The sequence below is a fragment of the Pongo pygmaeus genome, chromosome 4, assembly GCF_028885625.2.
Source record: "Pongo pygmaeus isolate AG05252 chromosome 4, NHGRI_mPonPyg2-v2.0_pri, whole genome shotgun sequence".
Lineage (NCBI taxonomy): Eukaryota > Metazoa > Chordata > Mammalia > Primates > Hominidae > Pongo > Pongo pygmaeus.
Window position 1 is genome coordinate 43,116,885 of NC_072377.2, and position 9,038 is coordinate 43,125,922.

Here is a 9,038-nt window from a genome sequence, read left to right on the forward strand (position 1 = left end):
ACTTGGCCAGAAAAGTATAAAAACACAAAAGCTGGTGTCTCCTGCTGTGAGATTGGATGAAACACCTTTTCCCTTGTGTTCAGGAGCCCTTGGATTACACAATTCCATATTGCTTTCAGATTGGCCAGCCCAGAAATCTTAGCAGGTAATCTAATCTGGGTGTTGCACACAGAAGCAGCCCTTGAGGGAGCCAAAGCCAGGGCTGCATTCATAGTCCCTTTATCCCCTAGACCTTTAAAAGGTTTCAAACTGAAATCACAATCATGTCATCTAAGATAACAATTAATTTCTCTTTAGAATTAATTGCTATTCAGGGATGTTGTGGTTTGAATGTTTGTCCCTTCTGAAACTCATGTTGAAACTTAATCCCCAATGTAACAATATTGAGAGGTAGGGCCTTTAAGCGGTGATTGGGTCTTGAGGGCTCTGCCCGTCTGATGTCTTAATCCACTTATGGGTTAACGGTTAATTGGTTAATGGAATAATGGGTTATCAGAGGATCGGGATTGTGGTTTTATTTTTTTTTTAAAGCAGATTTTGAGACTTCAGAACAGAAAATGAGGATGATCAGATGGGAAGCCCCCTCCATATCCAAACCACAAAAACACTCTAACTCATCTTTCACCATCTACTTATTTTTTATGACATGGATAATTGACATTTAATTAGTCTAATAATGAGTGCAAAGCAAACACAGCTCTAGTTCCACATTCCAATAAGATGCAACATCTAAGCTTCTCTGTACTGATACTTAGAACTGCCACTATGTGAAAAGATTGATGTAATCACAGCTAGACTAAATTAATGCCATCATCTAGTTTATGGGTTTTGATTTCTAACATTTGAGGGGACAGGAAAGTGTAAAAGTCCCAGGTGTATTCTCTACTGCATGTTTTTCATCTCTGCCCAAGGATTTTGGTGTAAAGGCTGGAAACCTTTACACCAAATCTTTACACTAAAGTTGTGAAGACACATAAATCTTTCTCCTGGCATGCCCACAAGAAGGAATGAGTCTTAGTTGCTGCAGGACCTGAGATGGGCAGAGATTATAAGAACGTCGCATACACTTGGTGTTCGGCACTGAATTATGTTCCCCCAAAATTTGTGATAATTTTGATTAACTAACCTCCAAGTGATGGTATTTGGAGATGGGGCCTTTGGGAGACAATTAAGTTTAGATGAGGTCATGAGGGTTGGGGTTTCATAATGGGATTAGTGCCCTAATGAGAAGAGGAAGAGATACCAGGTCTGTCTCCTTCTCTCCCTTTCTTCTCTTGCCCTTCTACCCACTTCTGTCTCTCCTTCTGTGCCATGTGAGAACACAGCTACAACATGGCCATTGGCATGACAGGAAGACAGCCCTCACCAGGAGCTGAATCACTGGCGCTTTCATCTTGGACTTCCAGATCCTGGGCAAGACTCACCAAGGCAGACATCTGTAGCTGCCTGGAATTGTCTGATCTGGAGTTGACGCTCTGGAACCCTGTGGTTGTTAACTCAGAAGGCACAAGGCTAGGGATCGTCTTTCAGTCCCCTTTAATCTATCTCCACTCTTCATTTTCTCTTTTGTTTCTCAAGCAATGAATTTATTTTTCCAATTAATGTAGCCAGCTCATGGTACAGCATATTAAAGCATAAAGTACAAATCCAAGGAAGGTAATACCTTTACTATGTTATAAAACTTTGACAAATCAATATATTACTTTTTATTATAATAAAAGCATATGTTTCTGGGAGTCATATACTACTTTAGGGATAATTTTTACTCCAAAAATATTCAAGTACTAAACCAAAACACTTGTTTTTAATGGTGGTTTATAGCAGAGCAAGTTATTTTATACACATTAATATCATTTAAAACTGAGCAATTTCTCCTTTTAAAGTGAATTTCCTCATGCAAGCTGTTGAAGTTTATGGCAGCAGGGCAATTGTGTGTATATAAGAGGTGGCTCTGCTTTGTTCTGAAGTTCCACCAAAGTCGGGGAGTGTTCCCAGATGTGAAAAGCTTTAAAATTCCACCTTAAAATGATTCAATGTCAATACATACTGCCAAGTACTTTTTGAAAAATTTTTAAATTTTCACATAAATACTGGAACTCTCAAAATTAGACAGTCGTTTCAAACAACACTTATTTTAGATGATCCCTTTTATTTAGACACCCTGAACCTCTTTGTTTTTATCCCATGTCACAAAGTCTTCTATCAGTCTATTTTTTAAAAAAATCTACCTAAGATACGGTTTTAAAATAACAGATTGCCAGGTTGGAGAGACTGGGGTACTTGATGTTGTCTTCCAACATTCATTATCATTTCTCTGTAAATGATGCTGCTACTATCAGAGTTCTTATGCTTCCTCTTTTTGAAGCCAGCAATTTCTCAATCTTAACATGTAGTTTAAGTATTACCCATTCCAGTGCTTCTCAGCCTTTATTAGCATTTGAAGATATTGTACTTGTCTTCAGTTCTTCAAGGTAACTGCTGAGGCTGATTCTTTTCACAATGATTATGGTTTCTTGAGTCAAAATAGTTTTTTTTTCTGGGTCCTGAAGACTATGTTTTGGCTCTTGCTGCAACAGTAAGGGACTTGCAGTTCCCACTCTGTGCAGAGAAGTGTGTGGCTGTGCAACTTTCCAGAAGGATCTATATTTCCTTCCAACACATCAACCCACACCCTGCTCAGGTTCTCAGGGCTTGGGTATTTGTGCATTGCAGCTGTTGTAACAGTTTCCCACTGGTGGTGAAAGACGTGCTCTGCAGTCCAGATCTTGATGGTGCAGGCAGTCTGCTAGATGTCTGTGAAGCGCAGGGGAAAATGAGGTGAGGAGGCTACACCTGTCCCACCCCATCGGGGCCCCTTCAACCAGCTCCGCTGTGCGCAGGTGCCGTCGGCTCCAAGTGAGGCGGTCCTCCACTCTTCGTTACAATGTAACATTTAAACCATTTAAAGCAGAGATCCGCAACGTTTTTGGCACCGGGGACCAGTTTAGTGGAATACAATTTTTCTACGGATGGAGAGGGGTGTGGGGATGGTTTCGGGATGAAGGTGTTAGAACTCAAATAATCAGGCACGCAATAGATTCTCAAAAGGAGAGCAAAAGCTAGTCTTAGTCCTGCGCATGCGCAGTTCACAGTAGGGTTCGCACTCCTGTGAGAACCCTCGCACTCCTGTGACGCTAGGCGGAGCTCAGTCAGTAACGCTCGCTTGCCCACTGCTCACCTCCTGCTTTGGGGCCTGGTTCTTAACCGGTCCGTGGTGGAGGGATTGGGGACCCCTGATTTAAAGAACACTGCTAATGCCGGTTTTCTGCCTTTATCTGGAGGGCCACAGTCAGTTTCGAAGCAACTCCAGCATATGATCCACCCAGCTGTCCCCTCCCACCCTGTTAGTATCCACAGCTCCTCAAAGGCCCCTGGAACTTAGACTAAAGCCTGATCACGCCACTGCACACCGGCCTAGGCGACCCAGCGAGACCCCCATCTTAAATAATAGTAATAATACTCAAAAGAAAAAGAAAAAGCTCTGAGCTGGGTCCCTGCCCCCTTTCTGTCTGCTTCAGGCCCATCTATACCAACCTTGATATACTAGTTTTGATTCCACAGTTGGAGAATAAGGGAAAGGCTTTAATCAATGTGTACAGTTTCGATGGAAGAACCATCACAATTTTGAGTAGATCTAAAAGAAAATTTCCTTAGCACATTGCATATTATTCACTACATGAAGAGAGTTTTTCTAAATAAAAATGTTTAGGACATTCCGGAGAGGAAGAACAAATTATGGAATGATCTCCACAGCAGAGACCTCAAGGCTCTTATGCGTGCAGGGCACAGTTCCAGTGCGAAAGTCCCCAGAGACAGCATGAGGGTCCCCACTGAGGTGCCTCGGGCTCCTTCCAGGGCAGCAGTTGAAGCAGGTCGTATTGCAGGCCTGCAGAAAGGCAGGGGTTCCTCTCCTTTTCGGGTTCCTTCTTGATGGAATCGTCGGTTTTCAGCAGCTTCCGGGGACCGCCTGGACTGCAGAGAGCAGTCCTGACTCCACACAGGTGGAGAATAAGGAACAGGCTTCAATTGTCATGTACAAAGAACTATGAATTCTGAGTTCATCTAAAAGTAAAGCTCCTTAGCATATTCTAGATTACGTATAAATCAAAGTTTTATAATTGAGAAAACTTTAAGGCACTTTGGAGAGGAAGAACTATAAAAGGAATTATCTCCATCATAGAGACTTCTTGCTCCTAGATGGACAGTCCCAAGGAAGTTTACAATAACATAATGAGGGTCTCTACTGGGGTGTGAGGAGCTCCTTCCAGGGCATTGGCTGAAAGCAGTGGTGCTGTTGATGCAAGGATACCCCTAAAATTGGAGTTTAGCCTGGGAGACCAAGTAGGTACTTGACTTTGAGCCAAAAAGAATTCAAGAGCAAGCCAACAGAGTAATGTGAAAGCAAGTTTACTAAGGAAACTAAGGAACAAAAAGGAGGCTACCTGATAGTCAGGGTAGCAAAGGGGGCAGGGTGGCTAGCTGGCTATTTTATGGCTATTTCTGGATTATATGCTAAACAAGGGGTCGATTATTTCTTTAGTTGTCTGGGAAAGGGACGTGAGCTTGTGGAACCAGGAGTTTCTCCCCCTTACAGAATATACAGAGTAACTCTTGGGCATTGCAATGGCATTTGTAAACAGTCACAGTGATTGCTCGGGTGTTAGTGTCTTTTAGCATCCCAATGCATAATAATTAGCATATAATGAGCAAAGAGGGTAACCAGAGGTTGCTTTTGTAGCCATCTTCCTTCTAGCTAGTTTGGGCTTTTTTTTTTTTTAAAGGAATCATGTCTTATCAAGAGGGTATTGTGACCTGTGTCTTGGGGACCTAGCCTCCTGTTTGTCTTGCAAAACTAGTCCTGCCAAACTCCTATCTCACTGTGAGTCTTGAGCAACAAAAGGTTTGTTCCCCTCCCCCTTCCTGGGTTGCTCTGTATTTCAAGCCCTGATTGTGAGCAGTTTATGAAGGCATCCTGAGTATGTGTCTGTTCAGCTCTGCAAGCGCTGGCATCTCCTGGTGGCATGTGACATGCACTCTGGACCTGCCTACCTCCAGGACTGTTCTTCCAGGGTTGATGGACAAAACTCCATGGGTTCAGTCTTGCGACAAGGCCAGCAATATAGTTGAGCTAGGAAAAGAGGTAAATAACACTGGCTAGTACTGAGTGTGTGTTTTTATAGAATGTTTTGTCTTGTATATAGGCCAGAAACCAGCTATTCAAATAAGCAGGAGATTAACACTAATTTGCCTTGCATAGGATTAAGGCCAAAATTGTATCATTCTGAAAGATACTCTGAAAACGCTGCTGGGTTGCTATGATTGAATCAGCCAAGGAAAGAGAGCAATGGAGATGTCCCACTGGTGGCACGATCCAGTTACTGACTGTCTATTCACTATAGAAAGTGTGTCCTTATTGCAGGGCAGCCTAGACAATTACACCTACTATGTCTCATTCTTCTTGCATATTTTAGAGGCATTGAGCGGTTGTAGATAGGAGACACAATGAGGTTAGATCATAGTCCGAGATCAGAAAGCTAATTCTGCTAGAATCTGTATCCAGAATCCAGGACCTGCAGCACGCCAATCACATTGAGTAATGAATAAAATAGGCTAGGTTGTGAAAAGGAGCATCCCAGGACTTTCTTAAATCCATACATTTTCTTTTTTTGTCTACACTCATCTCACTACATGAAAGGGAGACCTCAAAGGTGCTATGATTTTTATACCTAAGGAGAAAATAACTTGAGTTGATGTAACATTTTCAACAGTGGGAGGAGGAGCCAAGATGGCCGAATAGGAACATCTCTGGTCTACAGCTCCCAGCGTGAGCGACGCAGAAGACAGGTGATTTCTGCATTTCCATCTGAGGTACCATGTTCATCTCACTAGGGAGTGCCAGACAGTGGGTGCAGGTCAGTGGGTGAGTGCACCGTGCACCAGCCAAAGCAGGGGCGAGGCATTGCCTCACTCGGGAAGCACAAGGGGTCAGGGAGTTCCCTTTTCAGGGGTGACAGACGGCACCTGGAAAATCGGGTCACTCCCACCCAAATACTGTGCTTTTCCGACGGGCTTAGGAAACAGTGCCCCAGGAGATTATAGCCCGCACCTGGCTCAGAGGGTCCTACACCCACGGAGTCTCGCTGATTGCTAGCACAGCAGTCTGAGATCAAACAGCAAGTCGGCAGCGAGGCTGGGGGAGGGGCGCCCGCCATTGCCCAGGCTCGCTTAGGTAAACAAAGCAGCTGGGAAGCTTGAACTGGGTGGAGCCCACCACAGCTCGAGGAGGCCTGCCTGCCTCTGTAGGCTCCACCTCTCGGGGCAGGGCACAGACAAACAAAAAGACAGCAGTAACCTCTGCAGACTTAAATGTCCCTGTCTGACAGCTTTGAGGAGAGCCGTGGTTCTCCCAGCACACAGCTGGAGATCTGAGAATGTGCAGACTGCCTCCTCAAGGGGTCCCTGACCCCTGACCCCCGAGCAGCCTAACTGGGAGGCACCCCCCAGCAGGGGCAGACTGACACCTCACACGGCTGGCCAGGTACTCCAACAGACCTGCAGCTAAGGGTCCTGTCTGTTAGAAGGAAAACTAACAGAAAGGACATCCACACCAAAAACCCATCTGTACATCACCATCATCAAAGACAAAAGTAGATAAAACCACAAAGATGGGGAAAAAACAGAGCAGAAAAACTGGAAACTCTAAAAAGCAGAGTACCTCTCCTCCTCCAAAGGAACGCAGTTCCTCACCAGCAACGGAACAAAGCTGGACGGAGAATGACTTTGACGAGCTGAGAGAAGAAGGCTTCAGATGATCAAATTACTCCGAGCTATGGGAGGATATCCAAACCAAAGGCAAAGAAGTTGAAAACTTCGAAAAAAATTTAGAAGAATGTATAACTAGAATAACCAATACAGAGAAGTGCTTAAAGGAGCTGATGGAGCTGAAAACCAAGGCTCGAGAACTACGTGAAGAATGCAGAAGCCTCAGGAGCCGATGCGATCAAATGGAAAAAAGGGTATCAGCCCTGGAAGATAAAATGAATGAAATAAAGTGAGAAGGGAAGTTTAGAGAAAAAAGAAGAAAAAGAAACGAGCAAAGACTCCAAGAAATGTGGGACTGTGTGAAAAGACCAAATCTACGTCTGATTGGTGTACCTGAAAGTGACGGGGAAAATGGAAACAAGTTGGAAAACACTCTGCAGGATATTATCCAGGAGAACTTCCCCAATCTAGCAAGGCAGGCCAACATTCAGATTCAGGAAATACAGAGAACGCCACAAAGATACTCCTCGAGAAGAGCAACTCCAAGACACATAATTGTCAGATTCACCAAAGTTGAAATGAAGGAAAAAATGTTAAGGGCAGCCAGAGAGAAAGGGCGGGTTACCATCAAAGGGAAGCCCATCAGACTAACAGCGGATCTCTCGGCAGAAACCCTACAAGCCAGAAGAGAGTGGGGGCCAATATTCAACATTCTTAAAGAAAAGAATTTTCAACCCAGAATTTCATATCCTGCCAAACTAAGCTTCATAAGTGAAGGAGAAATAAAATACTTTACAGACAAGCAAATGCTGAGAGATTTTGTCACCACCAGGCCTGCCCTAAAAGAGCTCCTGAAGGAAGCGCTAAACATGGAAAGGCACAACCGGTACCAGCCGCTGCAAAATCATGCCAAAATGTAAAGACCATCAAGACTGGGAAGAGACTGCATCAACTAACGAGCAAAATAACCAGCTAACATCATAATGACAGGATCAGATGCACACATAACAATATTAACTTTAAATGTAAATGGACTAAATGCTCCAATTAAAAGACACAGACTGGCAAATTGGATAAAGACTCAAGACCCATCAGTGTGCTGTATTCAGGAAACCCATCTCACATGCAGAGACACACATAGGCTCAAAATAAAGGGATGGAGGAAGATCTACCAAGCAAATGGAAAACAAAAAAAGGCAGGGGTTGCAATCCTAGTCTCTGATAAAACAGACTTTAAACCAACAAATATCAAAAGAGACAAAGAAGGCCACCACATAATGGTAAAGGGATCAATTCAACAAGAAGAGCTAACTATCCTAAATATATATGCACCCAATACAGGAGCACCCAGATTCATAAAGCAAGTCCTGAGTGACCTACAAAGAGACTTAGACTCCCATACATTAATAATGGGAGACTTTAACACCCCACTGTCAACATTAGACAGATCAACAAGACAGAAAGTCAACAAGGATACCCAGGAATTGAACTCAGCTTTGCACCAAGCAGACCTAATAGACATCTACAGAACTCTCCACCCCAAATCAACAGAATATACATTTTGTTCAGCACCACACCACACCTATTCCAAAACTGACCACATACTTGGAAGTAAAGCTCTCCTCAATAAATGTAAAAGAACAGAAATTATAACGAACTATCTCTCAGATCACAGTGCAATCAAGCTAGAACTCAGGATTAAGAATCTCACTCAAAACCGCTCAACTACATGGAAACTGAACAACCAGCTCCTGAATGACTACTGGGTGCATAACGAAATAAAGGCAGAAATAAAGATGTTCTTTGAAACCAATGAGAACCAAGACACAACATACCAGAATCTCTAGGATGCATTCAAAGCAGTGTGTAGAGGGAAATTTATAGCACTAAATGCCCACAAGAGAAAGCAGGAAAGATCCAAAATTGACACCCTAACATCACAATTAAAAGAACTAGAAAAGCAAGAGCAAACACACTCAAAAGCTAGCAGAAGGAAAGAAATAACTAAAATCAGAGCAGAACTGAAGGAAATAGAGACACAAAAAACCCTTCAAAAAATTAATGAATCCAGGAGCTGGTTTTTTGAAAGGATTAACAAAATTGATAGACCGCTAGCAAGATTAATAAAGAAAAAAAGAGAGAAGAATCAAATAGATGCAATAAAAAAAGATAAAGGGGATAGCACCACCGATCCCACAGAAATACAAACTACCATCAGAGAATACTACAAACACCTC

The 9,038-nt window shown here is 43.2% G+C and overlaps 1 pseudogene; it reads right to left on the reverse strand.

Annotated features, from left to right (window-relative positions):
* Nucleotides 1-2,306: 2,306 nt before the first annotated feature.
* Nucleotides 2,307-5,129, reverse strand: LOC129036160 (PRELI domain containing protein 3B-like; annotated as a pseudogene).
* Between the last annotated feature and the right edge of the window lie 3,909 nt (nucleotides 5,130-9,038).